General features: G+C 41.6%; 1 pseudogene; it reads right to left on the bottom strand.

The window, feature by feature from the left end:
* LOC103634683 (phosphoenolpyruvate carboxykinase [ATP]-pseudogene) lies at nt 15,624-16,037 on the bottom strand (annotated as a pseudogene).

Below are 16,380 nucleotides of genomic sequence, written 5' to 3' on the forward strand. Positions count from 1 at the left end.
CCTTGAAAGCATTAGCGATTAAGAAATCTCTAAGGCATTCATACCATGCTCTTGGGGCTTGCTTAAGTCCATAGAGCGCCTTAGAGAGCTTACACACGTGGTCGGGGTACCGTTCATCCTCGAAGCCAGGGGGTTGCTCCACGTACACCTCCTCCTTGATTGGCCCGTTGAGGAAAGCGCTCTTCACATCCATTTGGAACAACCTGAAAGAATGGTGAGCGGCATATGCTAGCAAAATACGAATGGACTCTAGCCTAGCTACAGGAGCAAAAGTCTCCTCAAAGTCCAAACCTGCGACTTGGGCATAACCTTTTGCCACAAGTCGAGCCTTGTTTCTTGTCACCACTCCGTGCTCGTCTTGTTTGTTGCGGAACACCCACTTGGTTCCCACAACATTTTGCTTAGGACGAGGCACCAGCGTCCAAACTTCATTTCTCTTGAAGTTGTTGAGCTCTTCTTGCATGGCCAACACCCAGTCCGGATCTAGCAAGGCCTCCTCTACCCTGAAAGGCTCAATAGAAGAGACAAAGGAGTAATGCTCACAAAGATTAACTAATCGAGATCGAGTAGTTACTCCCTTGCTAATATCACCAAGAATTTGATCGACGGGGTGATTCCTTTGAATCATCGCTCGAACTTGGGTTGGAGGTGCCGGTTGAGTTTCTTCCTCCATCACATGATCATCTTGTGCTCCCCCTTGATCACACGCCTCCTGTTGATGAATCTGTTCATCGTCTTGAGTTGGGGGATTCACCATAGTTGAGGAAGAAGGTTGATCTTGCTCCTTTTGTTCCTGTGGTCGTACTTCACCAATTGCCATGGTTCGTATAGCGGCCGTCGGAACATCTTCTTCATCTACATCATCAAGATCAACAACTTGCTCTCTTGGGGAGCTATTAGTCTCATCAAATACAACGTCGCTAGAGACTTCAACCAAACCCGATGATTTGTTGAAGACCCTATACGCCTTTGTATTTGAATCATAACCTAACAAAAACCCTTCTACAGCTTTGGGAGCAAACTTAGAATTTCTACCCTTCTTCACTAGAATGTAGCATTTGCTCCCAAATACACGAAAGTAAGATACATTGGGTTTGTTACCGGTTAGAAGCTCATACGAAGTCTTCTTGAGGAGGCGGTGAAGGTAGACCCAGTTGATGGCGTGGCAAGCCGCGTTCACGGCTTCCGACCAAAAACGCTCGGGGGTCTTGAACTCTCCAAGCATCGTCCTCGCCATATCGATAAGCGTCCTGTTCTTCCTCTCTACTACACCATTTTGCTGTGGTGTGTAGGGAGCGGAGAACTCGTGCTTGATCCCTTCCTCCTCAAGGAACTCCTCCATTTGAAGGTTCTTGAACTCGGACCCGTTGTCGCTCCTTATCTTCTTCACCTTGAGCTCAAACTCATTTTGAGCTCTTCTTAGGAAGCGCTTGAGGGTCCCTTGGTTTTCAGAATTATCCTGCAAAAAGAACACCCAAGTGAAGCGGAAAAAGTCATCCACAATAACTAAACCATACTTACTTCCCCCTATGCTTAGATAGGCGACGGGTCCGAAGAGGTCCATATGTAGCAGCTCCAGGGGTCTTGATGTGGTCATCACATTCTTGCTGTGATGTGCTCCTCCCACTTGTTTACCTGCCTGACAAGCTGCACAAGGTCTATCTTTTTCGAATTGCACATTAGTTAATCCTATCACGTGTTCTCCCTTTAGAAGCTTGTGAAGGTTCTTCATCCCTACATGTGCTAAGCAGCGATGCCACAGCCAGCCCATGCTAGTCTTAGCAATTAAACATGCATCTAGATCGGCCTCTTCTTTTGCAAAATCAACTAAGTAAAGCTTGTCGTCTAATACACCTTTAAAAGCTAATGAACCATCACTTCTTCTAAAGACAGACACATCTATGTTTGTGAATAAACAGTTATATCCCATATTGCATAATTGACTAACAGATAGTAAATTATATCCCAGAGACTCAACTAAAAACACATTAGAAATAGAGTGTTCATTTGAGATTGCAATTTTACCTAACCCTTTTACCTTGCCTTGGTTCCCATCACCGAATATTATTGAATCTTGGGAATCCTTGTTTTTGACGTAGGAGGTGAACATCTTCTTCTCTCCCGTCATATGGTTTGTGCATCCGCTGTCGATAATCCAGCTTGAACCCCCGGATGCATAAACCTGCAAGGTAAATTTAGGCTTGGGACTTAGGTACCCAACTCTTGTTGGGTCCTACAAGGTTAGTCACAATTGTCTTAGGGACCCAAATGCAAGTTTTATCACCCTTGCATTTTGCCCCTAATTTCCTAGCAACTATCTTCCTATCCTTTCTACAAATAGCAAAGGAAGTATTTAAAGCATGATATATTGTAGAAGGACTATCCATAACTTTCCTAGAAACATGAACAATATTCTTTCTAGGCACATGATGAACATATCTCCTAGACATATCTCTATCATGCATATGAGAAGAACTAGAAGCAAACATAGCATGTGAATCATAAGCATGTGAATCATAACTTCTATAGTCATTTCTAGCATGTCTCCTATTATGATACATAAAAGCATGGTTCTTTTTAGTACTACTTGCCATAGGAGCCTTCCCTTTCTCCTTGGCGGGGATGGGAACCTTATGGTTTGTTAAGTTCTTGGCTTCCCTCTTGAAGCCAAGTCCATCCTTAATTGAGGGGTGTCTACCAATCGTGTAGGCATCCCTCGCAAATTTTAGCTTATCAAATTCGCTCTTGCTAGTCTTAAGTTGAGCATTAAGACTAGCCAATTCATCATTAAGTTTGGAAATTGAAACTAGGTGTTCACTACAAGCATCAATGTCAAAATCTTTACACCTACTACAAGTTTCAACAATTTCTACACAAGATGTTGATTTACTAGCTATTTCTAACTTAGCATTTAAATCATCATTAATGCTCCTTAAGTTAGAAATTGTTTCATGGCAAGAAGATAATTCACAAGAAAGCATTTCATTTCTTTTAACTTCTAGAGCATGAGATTTTTGTGCTTCTACAAATTTGTCATGTTCTTCATACAACAAATCCTCTTGCTTTTCTAAAAGCCTATTCTTATCATTCAAGGCATCAATCAATTCATTAATTTTATCTACCTTGGTTCTATCTAGGCCCTTAAATAAACATGAATAATCTATTTCATCCTCATCACTAGATTCGTCCTCACTTGAAGAAGCATAAGTAGAGTTTCGAGTACATAACTTCTTCTCCCTTGCCATAAGGCATGTGTGACGCTTGTTGGGGAAGAGAGATGACTTGTTGAAGGCGGTGGCGGCGAGTCCTTCGTTGTCGGAGTCGGACGTGGAGCAGTCCGAATCCCACTCCTTTCCAATATGTGCCTCGCCCTTTGCCTTCTTGTAATTCTTCTTTTTTTCCCATTTTCCACTCTTCTTTTCCTGGTCACTATCATTATCGGGACAATTAGCGATAAAGTGACCAATCTTACCGCACTTGAAGCAAGAGCGCTTCCCCTTCGTCTTGGTCTTGTTTGAATGCTCCTTGCGACCTCTTAGCGCCGTCTTGAAGCGCTTGATGATGAGGGCCATTTCTTCATCATTAAGCCCGGCCGCCTCAATTTGCGCCACCTTGCTCGGTAACGCCTCCTTGCTTCTCGTTGCTTTGAGAGCGATAGTTTGAGGCTCTTGGATTGTGCCATTTAATGCATCATCCACGTATCTAGCCTCCTTGATCATCATTCGCCCGCTTACGAACTTTCCAAGTATCTCTTCGGGCGTCATCTTGGTGTACCTAGGATTCTCACGAATATTGTTCACAAGATGAGGATCAAGAACAGTGAAGGACCTTAGCATTAGGCGGACGACGTCGTGGTCCGTCCATCGCGTGCTTCCATAGCTCCTTATCTTGTTGACAAGGGTTTTGAGCCGGTTGTATGTTTGTGTTGGCTCCTCCCCCCTTATCATGGTGAATCTCCCAAGTTCGCCCTCCACCAATTCCATCTTGGTGAGCATGGTGACGTCGTTGCCCTCATGTGAGATCTTGAGAGTGTCTCAGATCTGCTTGGCATTGTCCAAGCCGCTCACCTTATGGTACTCATCCCTGCACAATGAGGCTAGCAACACAGTAGTAGCTTGTGCGTATTTATGAATTTGCTCGTTAATAAACATGGGACTATCACTACTGTCAAAATGCATTCCACTCTCTACTATCTCCCATATGCTAGGATGGAGAGAGAACAAGTGTCTACGCATTTTGTGACTCCAAAATCCGTAGTCCTCTCCATCAAAATGAGGAGGTTTACCAAGTGGAATGGATAATAAATGAGCATTTGTACTTTGCGGAATACGAGAGTAGTCAAAAGAGAAGTTTGAATTAACCGGTTTCCTTCTCTCGCAGTCGTTGTCGTCGTTGTCCTTTTGGGAAGAAGTGGACTCATCACTGTCGTCGTAGTAGACGATCTCCTTGATGCGTCTTGTCTTCTTCTTCTTCCCATCTTTGTGTCTGTGGCCCGAGCCCGAGTCGGTAGGCTTGTCATCCTTCGGCTCGTTGATGAAGGACTCCTTCTCCTTGTCATTGATCACGATTCCCTTCCCCTTAGGATCCATCTCTTCGGGCGGTTAGTCCCTTTCTTGAAGAGAACGGCTCTGATACCAATTGAGAGCACCTAGAGGGGGGTGAATAGGTGATCCTGTAAAACTTAAAACTTAAGCCACAAAACTTGGTTAAGTGTTAGCACAATAATCACCAAGTGGCTAGAGAGAAGTCTTAGCAAAACACAATAACCACAAGAGAACAATCACAGAGATGACACAGTGGTTTATCCCGTGGTTCGGCCAAGACCAACGCTTGCCTACTCCACGTTGTGGCGTCCCAACGGACGAGGGTTGCAATCAACCCCTATCAAGCGGTCCAAAGACCCACTTGAATACCACGGTGTTTTGCTTGCTTTACTATATCCTGTTTGCGAGGAATCTCCACAACTCGGAGCCTCTCGCCCTTACACTTTTGATGTTCACAAAGAATCACGGAGTAAGGGAGGGATGAGCAACTCACACAAGACTCAAAAATCAGAGCAACAACACGCACACAAGTCACAACAAGAGCTCGCAACACAACCCAATGAGTTTACAACTCAACTAAAGCTCTAGATGCTATCACAAAGAAACAAATGCGTGGAATCGAAGTCTCGGTGCTTAGGATTGCTTTGAGTATGCTTGGTGTTCTCCTCCATGCGCCTAGGGGTCCCTTTTATAGCCCCAAGGCAGCTAGGAGCCGTTGAGAGCAATCTGGGAAGGCAATCCTTGCCTTCTGTCGCGTGGCGCACCGGACAGTGTCCGGTGCCCGATTTCTTTCCTTAACTGGCGTAGCCGACCGTTGGCAACCAGAGATCCGTTGGCGCACTGGACATGTCCGGTGCACACCGGACAGTCCGGTGCCCCCTTCTAGCCGTTGGCTCGGCCACGTGTCCCGCGCAGATCGCGCGGCCGACCGTTGGCTCGGCCGACCGTTGGCTCACCGGACAGTCTGGTGCACACCGGACAGTCCGGTGAATTATAGTCGTACGTCGCCGGTGAATTCCCGAGAGCGCCAGTTCGCTCGAGCCAGCCTGGCGCACCGGACACTGTCCGGTGCACCACCGGACAGTCCGGTGCTCCCAGACTGAGCAGAGTCTTGGCTGCTCGATCCAAGACAATTCCAATTCGATTTTTCCTGTTTCCAGCACTCAGACATAACACATTAGTCTCTAAAACAATGTACTAAGTCTAAGAAACATACATTTATCCTTGATTTGTACTTTGTCCACCATTTTACACTTAGGCACTTGTGTTGGACACTAAATCACCAAAATACTTAGAAATGGCCCAAGGGCACATTTCCCTTTCAATATGTTAGCACCAAAGAACAATTAGCTGATATCTTTACCAAGCCACTAGATGAGAAAACTTTTACCAAACTTAGGCATGAGCTAAACATTCTTGATTCTAGGAATTTTGATTGATACTTTGCACACATAACTCATTTCTATACCTTTGATCACCTCTCTTTCATGTGCTATGACTAATGTGGTTTTCAAGTGTATTTCATGCTAAGTCGTAGATTGAAAGGGAAATGGAGTCCTCGACGAAGACAAGGCTTCCACTCCACTCCATCGAATTATTCATCCTTCGTCGTCACTCCGCACCGCTCTCCAATTTGGTATAATCCTTCACTCATATATTATTTGCCAAAGGGGGAGAGAGTTTGAAAAGGGCTTATATTTCACTCACAAGTATCCGTTTTTAGCGATTCCTGCCAAAGGGAGAGAGAGTATTAGCCCAAAGCAAAAGGACCACATCACCACCAATTTAAAAAAAATGTAGTCTTTCAATTTGTATTAAAGAAGTTTTTCAATTGGTATCTTATTTTTTTATATAATTGGTATAACCCCTTTCAAAATTAATATCTAAAACCCTCTTGAACACTAAGAGGAGAATTTCATTAAGGGGGAGTTTTGTTTAGTCAAAGGAAAATCATTTGAAACAGGGGGAGAAAATTTCAAATCTTGAAAATGCTTCTCGAAATCTTACTCGTTTATCTTTGACTATTTGCAAAAAGACTTTGAAAAAGAGTTTCCAAAAATATTTGGAAAAACAAAACAAGTGGTGCAAGCGTGGTCCAAAATGTTAAATTAGAAGAAAGCATCCATGCACATCATATGAATGTATGAATTGGTTTAATTCCAAGTAACCTTTGCACTTACCATATGCAAACTAGCTCAATTCTGCACTTATATATTTGCTTTGGTTTGTGTTGGCATCAATCACCAAAAAGGAGGAGATTGAAAGGGAAATAGGCTCAAACCTTTTTCTAAATGATTTTGGTGGTTGAATTACCCAACACAAATAATTGGACTAACTAGTTTGCTCTAGATTATAAGTTCTACAGGTGCCCAAGGTTTAACACAAACCAATAAAAAGTCCAAGAAAGGGTTCAAATAAAAAGAGCAAAAGACAATCGAAGGCTGCCCTGGTCTGGCGCACCGGACAGTGTCCGATGCACCAGGGTGGATCAACTCCAACTTGCTAGCTTCGGTTTTCTGGGAGCCACTCGGCTATAATTCACCGGACTGTCCGATGTAGCACCGGACTATCCGGTGTGCCAAGCGGAGTAACGGCTACAGCGCCAACAGTCGTCTGCAAAAGGTGAACAGTGAGCTACAGTGCGCGGACAGCGCGCGCAGAAGTCAGAGCAGGCGCACTGGACAGTGAACAGGACCTGTCCAATGCACCACTGGACTGTCCGATGGCCCCACAAATCAGAGCTCCAACGGTCGATCCCTAACGGTTGGGTGACGTGGCTGGCGCACCGGATTGTCCGGTGCGCCATTCGACAGCAGCCCCTCCCAACGGCCACTTTGGTGGTTGGGGCTATAAATACCCCCAACCACCAACACTTCAAGGCATCCAAGTTTTTTAGCCAATACATTCAATACAAGAGCTAATGCATTCAATACGATACACAAATAGAGTGAATCAAAATCTCTCCAAGTCCCAATTCCACTCAAAGCAATAGTGAATAGAAGAGAGAGTTTTGTCGTGTTCTTTTGAGCTCTTGTTCTTGGATCGCTTTTCTTCTTCCTCCTTTCTTGTTCTCAACTCAATTGTAATCAAAGCAAGAGACACCAAGTTGTGGTGGTCCTTGTAGTGGACTAAGTGTCTCGTTTGATTGAAGAGAAAAGCTCACTCGGTCTAAGTGACCGTTTGAGAGAGGGAAAGGGTTGAAAGAGACCCGGTCTTTGTGACCACCTCAACGGGGAGTAGGTTTGCAAGAACCTAACCTCGGTAAAACAAATCACCGTGTCACACTCTTCATTTGCTTGTGATTTATTTTCGCCCTCTCTTTCGGACTCGACTTTATTTCTAACGCTAACCCCGGCTTGTGAGTGTGCTTAAAGTTTATAAATTTCAGATTTGCCTATTCACCCCCCCCTCTAGGCGACTTTTAGTTAACAACTTGGGTTAATAAAATCTGGCTCTCTCTACTAGTAATAATAATCTGACCAACTAAAAGCAATTGCTTGACTTACCCCCACATAAAGCTAGTCCACTACATCCAAACAGGACATGTGTTGAGTATGTTGATGTGTACTCACCCTTGCTCTACACACCAAACCCCCCCCCCTTTCTCCAGGTTGTCCACGTTGCAACCACTGCTCGGGAGAAGATGAAGCCGTGGAGGAAGACTTCCAGGAGTTCCAGGATTATGACGAGTTTTAGGCGTGGGTTAGCGGCAACCACCAGTCGGCTGGCTGTGAAGACCGCGTGTATCTACGTTTTGTTTTCGCACTTTGATTATTGTTAAAGACTATGTGGATGTCTCAGACATATGATTTAATCGACTATTATTCCCCTTTTATGTTATTATTTGAGCATTGTCTGATGATGTCCAGTTATGTAACTGTTGTGTACATGAATTGCTGATCCTAGCACGTACATGGTTCGCATTCGGTTTACCTTCTAAAACCGGGTGTGACAACAGTACTTGTGACTTGATTCCCTGACCTAATCCAATCTCCAGGGACAACAGTAACACTCTGCAAAAGAACAGATCAACCATTGACTCATCCAACCAAGTTCCAGAGAAGAGTATAAGCTCAACGGGACCTAAAAGACTTGATTTGAATCCAAACTTTCACAAGAAACTGCAAAGAAGACCCCAAAGGTCCAGTAAAAATTCTGGGTCAAAGTCTGGGAAAAACACCAAGCGGCAGTGGAGCGCGTATGAGCGGAAGTGTTGGACTGCAAAAAAATTCCAGAATGCTCTCAAATTTTGCACATAGCAAGATACAAGGGAGAAAACGTGAACCATAAAGTTTGAGTAGAAAAATATGAAAACTCCTAGTCCGGTAGTGTCGCCCTTGAGAGCGGTAGTGTTGCACTAGCTAAACTTCACAGAATCTTCTCAAATTTTGCAGACAGTTTGCGCGAGGTAAAAGAAGTTCTATAGTGAAGTATGAACCCAAACAAACAAGAAATAAAATCGTATATCATAAATCCCAAGAGTGATGAGGTTTCGTTGGGGTTTTCTCAAAACGAACTCAAAGAGAACTCAACTCGGATCACGAACAAGAACTGCACAGTGATCCAAAGAGTCTATCTTCACACAAATCAATCCCCAATAGCACTAGGGATGAAAACGGAAACGGTAATTTTCGGATACCGGAAATCGTTTTCGAAATTTTACCGAAATTTAGTTCTAAACGGAAACGGAAACGGTTACCGAAAATACGGAAACAGAATCGGTAGAAAAACTCGGAATCGGAAACGGAAACGGTTTGGGTCTCTTCCGGCCGTTTTCGGAAATTACCGTTTTTATTCGGTATTTTACCGTCGGTAATAAATTCGGTATTTTCAGAAAAAATATTAAATCTGAACTGATCTTTATAAATTCATAATAAATTCATCTTAGCTTAGAAAAATATAAAACTAATTTTATTATTTTTCTAAAATCAAGATCTATCTAATGGTATATAGTTTAGAATCGTTTGAAACTTTTATAAATCTTATTTATGTTTTCTTACCTCTTATTACTCTTGATACATATATTCATAATTTGAACGAGAACTTAAGAAGTACCAAGAGGACACTAATTATATTGACTATACCAAGTAGTAGGTGTATAAATAGAATGTAAGTGCCATAACATTATACACATCTTGATTCTACTTTATTTAAATACATAATAATGATTTTATTGTTTTATGATTTCTTACTTTATATATTTATTGTGGCCTGCTACCTTATATATTATTATTAATTTTATATAAATGTATGACTTACGTGAATTTTTGAAGTCAATTGAGGGTACAAGTTACAGTTTTTACCGATCGAATTTTTAGATTCCGATCGTAACCGGTGTAATTTTCGTACCGAACTTTCGTTTCCGAATTACCGATATCGTTTTCGTTTCCGGAGTTACCGTTTTCGATCTCGTTTCCGAGGAAAAATGTGAAAACGAAAATGGTTTTTGTGTTTACCGATCGTTTCCGACCATTTTCACCCCTAAATAGCACCCATATCAAAAGAACTCAAAGGTTCTCCACAAAACCACAAGAGAAGGGGAAGCGACAAAACAATAACACAAAACTTCAAAATTTCAGCAAGGGTGCAAAAACTGAGATTTAGAAGTGATCAAAACATGTGGACCGTATTGGCGACCCTTCCTCAGACTAAACTTGAAGAGCACAAACACACTTGAAGTACAAAATCGATGTGGATCCTTAGATAAAAACTAGAGCCATCTAGAGATAGGAAATATGAGTACTAAAACTTTAAGCCAAAACAAATGACAGCCAAGTGATGCTAAACTAAACAACCTACCCCTCTATTTGTAGAGGGTTATTTACACTTCCTAAACTAGCCCTATTTACATAGAACCTATCCACTCCACCAAGGGAGAAATGGACCAAATCCTAGGTTTTTTATCCAACGGCCATGTCCTTCACACGGAGTTGCTTCGCCTTGACGCACCCTTCGTGATCACGCCATGTACCGCCACAGGTTCCCTCTAGAACCGCCACCACCGAGTTTTCAGGTCCAAACTCGGCAAAACCCGCCATCCGTAGCGCTGGGTGGTTTTGAGGCCCAAACGACCAAACCCGCCGTGAGTTCTGCACCGCGTGCACATCCTCCACGACCAGACGTGTGTCCCGCCAATCCTCGACCGCGCCGGAAACATGATCCACTCCACCACGTCCTCATGCGAGTGTGTGTCCCATGTGTCAGCCACCACGGCTAGTCACCCCGCTGCTCTGTTCCATCAGTCAAGACCCATCACTCGCCCTTCACCGCTCCCGGTCCATCAGCATAAGCCTACATGACCTTCACCTCAGCCATCGACCATCGTCCCTATGCTCCACACCTTCACACCTCAAGTAGACTGACATGGTTGCACACCACAAGATGGAATTGGTCATTCCATTGTTGGAATGAAATGAAAAGTTATGGACAATTCTATTGGTCATGTTTTTCCCATAATATGGATACTTGATGAGTATCATCGTGAATGAGATTGTAAGTCCCTCTTATCTTAAAATCTGATATGAATTGGTTAAGTTCTTTGAATCGTTTTCAAAAGAATGAGTGTGGTCCATTACAGAGATTGTATGGACATTTAAGGCTTTATATGCTTCTATGGTGCATCTATATGATGACCTAAAGTATATCCTTCAGACAACATGAGACCATTAAGTAATAATGTCTCAAGCTTGAGCACATTAGCCTCCACACTATTGAATTTACCAAATGTGCTTACAATGATGATTGTTTGTCTTAGTATTTAGAATGATATCCATAATGGATATGACGAATCTGTGATAGATTCAGAAATTTTCAGATTGTTCATGATCATCAATAATGAATTGTCACTTCCAACTAGTTATGGTTGGAGTCAGGAAGTTTTACACGCTTCTGACTTGTGATTAACTGTATGTACTGCACGTACAAATTCCCCTATGGTTTTAGTACGTGGGACTCCATGAAAGATTTCTCATGCATACATTGGGTATGTTTTCCCAATCTCACCACCGCAGCGTACATGTATAGGCACACAGAAAATTGGGATCTATGTGACAATTCATTCTTCGTCGATCGTTAAGTATTTAGAATCTCTTTGTGAGAATATATTTATGGCCCACACGCTAGCTTGAATCATGAGCTTTTCCAAGCATTAGGGGGAGATTCGAGTACCAAAAAGAATGCCAGGAAATTATAAGGAATGTGGTAAGCATTCAGGCTCAGGATCACATACTAAAATTGAACCTTTAGGTTCGAATGATTTGCAAGAAATTGCAAATTGACTGCCATGTGCATTTACTATGACGTGTCACTCAAATTAATCATGTATGGAAGTGCCAGAAAGAGTGGTTAAATGGAAAACCACTCAACTGCTTATTGCAACAATATTGTAAATACGAGAAGTATGGTCACAAACTAGGATTAAGATGCTTGCAAGCAGCTGAAGGCTAGGCCTTCTGAGATAGTAAATGCATACCAACTATTCGTTGGTAACCAACCTAATGTTGGTGAACACGTAGAGGATATGGATTATCCTATGAATGGAAGACATTCATAACCAACTCAGTGCGCACTGATGAGGCTAGGTTATCAGAAGCCCTTGATTCTCGTTTTGGGATTTCACGGGGAATCATAAGGGTGCATGAGAAAATGACTTCATGTCAACTAGAGAATTGTGTTATTTGAAAGCTACAAGTGTCGACACATACATCTCAGCAATTGTATATGCATTCCAAGTGATTCAAAAGACTATGGCCATAGTAGAGTACAAGTATGTTCAAACTGGATCTTATTTAGTGATAGAATGTTGCAGAGATAGCCTTGCTCACCGGAAAGAAGTGTTGAATTATTTCCACTTTATGGTATCTTACTGTGGAGACAAGTTTGTTTTCATAGACTTGGAAACAATGAGGTGGTGAGAAATTAAGCATGGCTAGTAGAAATTGGGTTTTTACCGAAACCCAAGCATTATTTTAATGCTATAAATTATCCTCTACTGTGAGTAATAAAATTCTGATACAATACTATGAGCAGTAAATCATCTATCTGTGCAGTTGATTGATGTAGTGACAACATATGCATATGTGGTCACTGGATTATGGTATTTGTGGAGTCTTATAGGATTCCAAATAACTATTCATCAATCATAAATTTGCAATGCTTGGAAAGTTTTTGTGACTTAGAGCATCCTGGTCAAATATGGTACAATCGACCTAGTGAATCCTTCCTTCCAAAGGGATACACGAAGAATGTTATGTTTAGTGTAAATGTGTGCAGCATATTTCCAAACATACATTACTTATCGATGGAGTTCAAGATAGATGATATGAATTGGAAGAGATTTTTAATTCAAAGTAAACTCTCTTGAGTATCTTGGATACAAAGTTGTCTATATCCCACATATATTGAAGAAATTCAATATGAGGTAATAATGGTTATTTGATTCTCTCGGATCATGAGATGTGCTATTGTATATTGCAAGAGCATCTGGCCAGATATTGCTTTGCAATGATTTGCTAGCTAACAGCATATGAGATCGAGTTATGTTCTCTAAGAGTACTCATGATCTAATTATGGTTGGATATACTGATCTTGGATATCTATAGAAGATCCCCAGGTGCAAGATCAATGACATACTTCAAGTAAGTTGGACCTGTTGTTTGATAAATGTCTATCAACAGAGATTAATGGTCACTTACACTAATCATTCTATAGCACACTTCTTATGATTTTACAGAATGATAAACTACATATTGAGGGTATGTGGTGGTCATGATTTTCTATCACTGGCCTTATTATCTATGAAGATAATATTATTTTGTGTTGTTTAGATGAAAACAAGTAACAAACTAAGTTTCTACCTTACTCCACATTTTTAAATGTGTTTGAGAGCAGGTATGGGATGACTTAGTGATTTGCAAAGATCAGGGGGAGTTTCCCTTTTGATCGGAAGAACTTATTTGTACATCATGTTGTACTCTTTTCTTTGCACGAGTTTTTTCCCTTTTTGGGTTTCTCATTCAACGTTTTTAACGAGGCAACATCAACATAAGGCCTATGTTTTATCATCTATTGTTTCCCGTAGGGCTTTCGAGAATGATACATTATGACATAGCCATTGTTGTATTTGAACTAGGTTATGAGTTTATCTCATAAGAGTTTAAATGGATCAACAATAGATCGTGACTATTCTCCTTATTTTTTCCGTTGGGTTTTTAAGGAGACTCGACTGATATGTTGATTTCTTAGATTTTCTGACAAGATTATTTTGGAGAAATATTGGAATTGTATATCTCATCATTTATTTTCCCCACTGGAGTTGTTGAGATGATGGCTACAGACATATTATTATTCTTTGGGCTAGAGATCCATGGGAGAACAATGGCGTACCATGGTTCAATTGAATCGTCGACCATTATCTATGAAGATAATTTAGCTTGTGTTGTTCAGATGGAAACATGTTATATCAAGAGCAACATTAATAAACATATTGCTCCTAAATTATTTTATCCCCATGAACTTTAGGAAAATGGAGATATAAACATCTTGCACACAAATGTGCAGTCTTGTGATAATCTTACTGATTTATTCACAAAATATCTATCATACTCCACGTTTCAGTATGTGCTGAGGGAATTGGTAGAGAAGGCGTAAAGACTTGCAAGAATAAGAAGGATTAATTCTCCATGATGTTTAACCTGTTTTGTGACATCATACTACATTCTTTTCTTTGTATGAATTTTGCCTTGTTAAGGTTTTCTCATCCAAAGCTTTTAACGAAGTAATATCAACTAACCTGTATACTTCATTTATTTTCTGCACGAGGTTTTTTAAGAACGATGATTATAAGTATATTTTCTTTTGTTTCACTCATAGGCCAAACGAATTATATACTCCTTATTTTTCCCACAGGGTTTTTAAGGAGATTAACTTAATATATATTTATATCATATATCTTAAAGGTATAACTAAAGGATGATCAAATGAAGTTGGAATCCATCAAGGGGTGTTAAAAAAAGAACATATGATCAATTTCAAGGGGTAGGATAGTTTCTTGTCAATGGACATGTCACTTGGTTTGCACCCTTCCCTATGTATATATATGTATCCATAAAATCAATGAAAATCATTCATTTCATCTTTGTATCTCGTTTACATTGCATACTCGAACAGTCTTATGCGAGCTTGTGACACTCTTTACGGACCAATATTACTCCGTGACTCGTGTTATTCAAAATTTTAATAATTATTATTAACTTTTACTGTGATATTATTTAGTATATAATATACTATAAGTATGACTTGTTTTTTTTCATTTTTCTTGAAAAATAAGACGAGCTGATTAAACTTGAAAAAAAAGACAGACGAATTATAAATTAAGACAAATTATAAATTAGGACGGAGAGTACTATTTACTATATATCAGATTATACCAGCAACTGTCGAAGGTCCCGAATTTTTTGTATTTTAGCCCTTAAACAGAAGTAAAATCACGTTTAGACCTAAAAAAATTTTAAATGCAGTTTTGGACCCTTTGCTCGGCGCCATAGCCTATGGCGCCGAGCTAACACAGCTCGGCGCCATAGGCTATGGCGCCGAGGTCGTGTTGCGTTGGCACAACCCAGACGCGTGGCGTCGACGTGGCACCGAGCTCGGCGCCACAGATCTTGGCGCCGAGCTCGGTTGTGTTATTAACATATTCGTTGCAGACATGAGCACAAAGCCCATCTAGCCCACTTGGTGGAGCACAAGACTTTTAACCTTGTGGTCATGGGTTCAAGCCCCATTGTTTGCATTTTTATTTGTTTTTTTGTTTATGTCGCTGGTGTGTCCGTTCAAATTTATTTCTCACCTAGATTTTTTTATCTCGGCGTATCACGTACCTCGGCGCCATAACCTATATCGTCTGCATGCCATTATTCCTAGCTCTAGCTGAGACGATAAACCATATATATTCTCGGCACGAATATACAAATTAATCTAGGTTTCAACCAAGTTAACGTTTTCTTAATTTACAAAATGGTCCGATCGATCCCTGCCATCCTAGATGATGCATGCATGCCAATAAGACATGTATCCCTGCCATCTACGCTCGTGGACGACGTCATGTAGTGCGTGTAGCGGTTACAGGGGAACTGGCCGGCGTTGTAGATGGTGAAGTCCGGCGTGCCGAAGCTCTCCAGCTCCTCGTCCGTGGGCCGGATGCACCTGCGACCGGCGACACCCATGCATTGTGTTGTGTCACGCTTTCGCTAGGGCCGTAGATAAAGTAGCCTTGTGTTGTTGCATTGTGTCAGTGTCACGCTTACATGTTGTGCATGAAGAGGGAGTGGTACGCCCTGGCAGAGATGATGCGGACCTTGATCCGGTTCTCGGGGTCCCAGTTGAGGAACTGGTCGTTCACGAACACCTTGTCCAGGGAGTTGAGGTAGTCCACGGCCCTCTCCCTGTTGGTCAGGAACGTGTGCTCGTCCATCTCGATGTTGGGCGAGCCCCTGCATGGCATCACCAGGTACTGTCAGCAGCCAGCGAACCAAAAGAAAGGGTGTGGCTAGAAATTTTTAGCAAAACTTCAGTGTAAATATAGGTAAATTATATAAGCTGAACTGACTTCAGTGACAAAACAAAGATAAAAAAAAATCTAGGCGAGAAATAAATTTGAGCGGACACACCAACGACATAAATAAAAAAAACAAATAAAAATGCAAACCATGGGGCTTGAACCCATGACCACATGGTTAAAAGCCTTGTGCTCTACCAAGTGGGCTAGATGGGCTTTGTTCTCATGTCTGCAACAAATATTTTAATAACACAACCGAGCTCGGCGCCAAGATCTGTGGCG

The sequence above is a fragment of the Zea mays genome, chromosome 8 (assembly GCF_902167145.1).
Source record: "Zea mays cultivar B73 chromosome 8, Zm-B73-REFERENCE-NAM-5.0, whole genome shotgun sequence".
NCBI classification, from domain to species: domain Eukaryota; kingdom Viridiplantae; phylum Streptophyta; class Magnoliopsida; order Poales; family Poaceae; genus Zea; species Zea mays.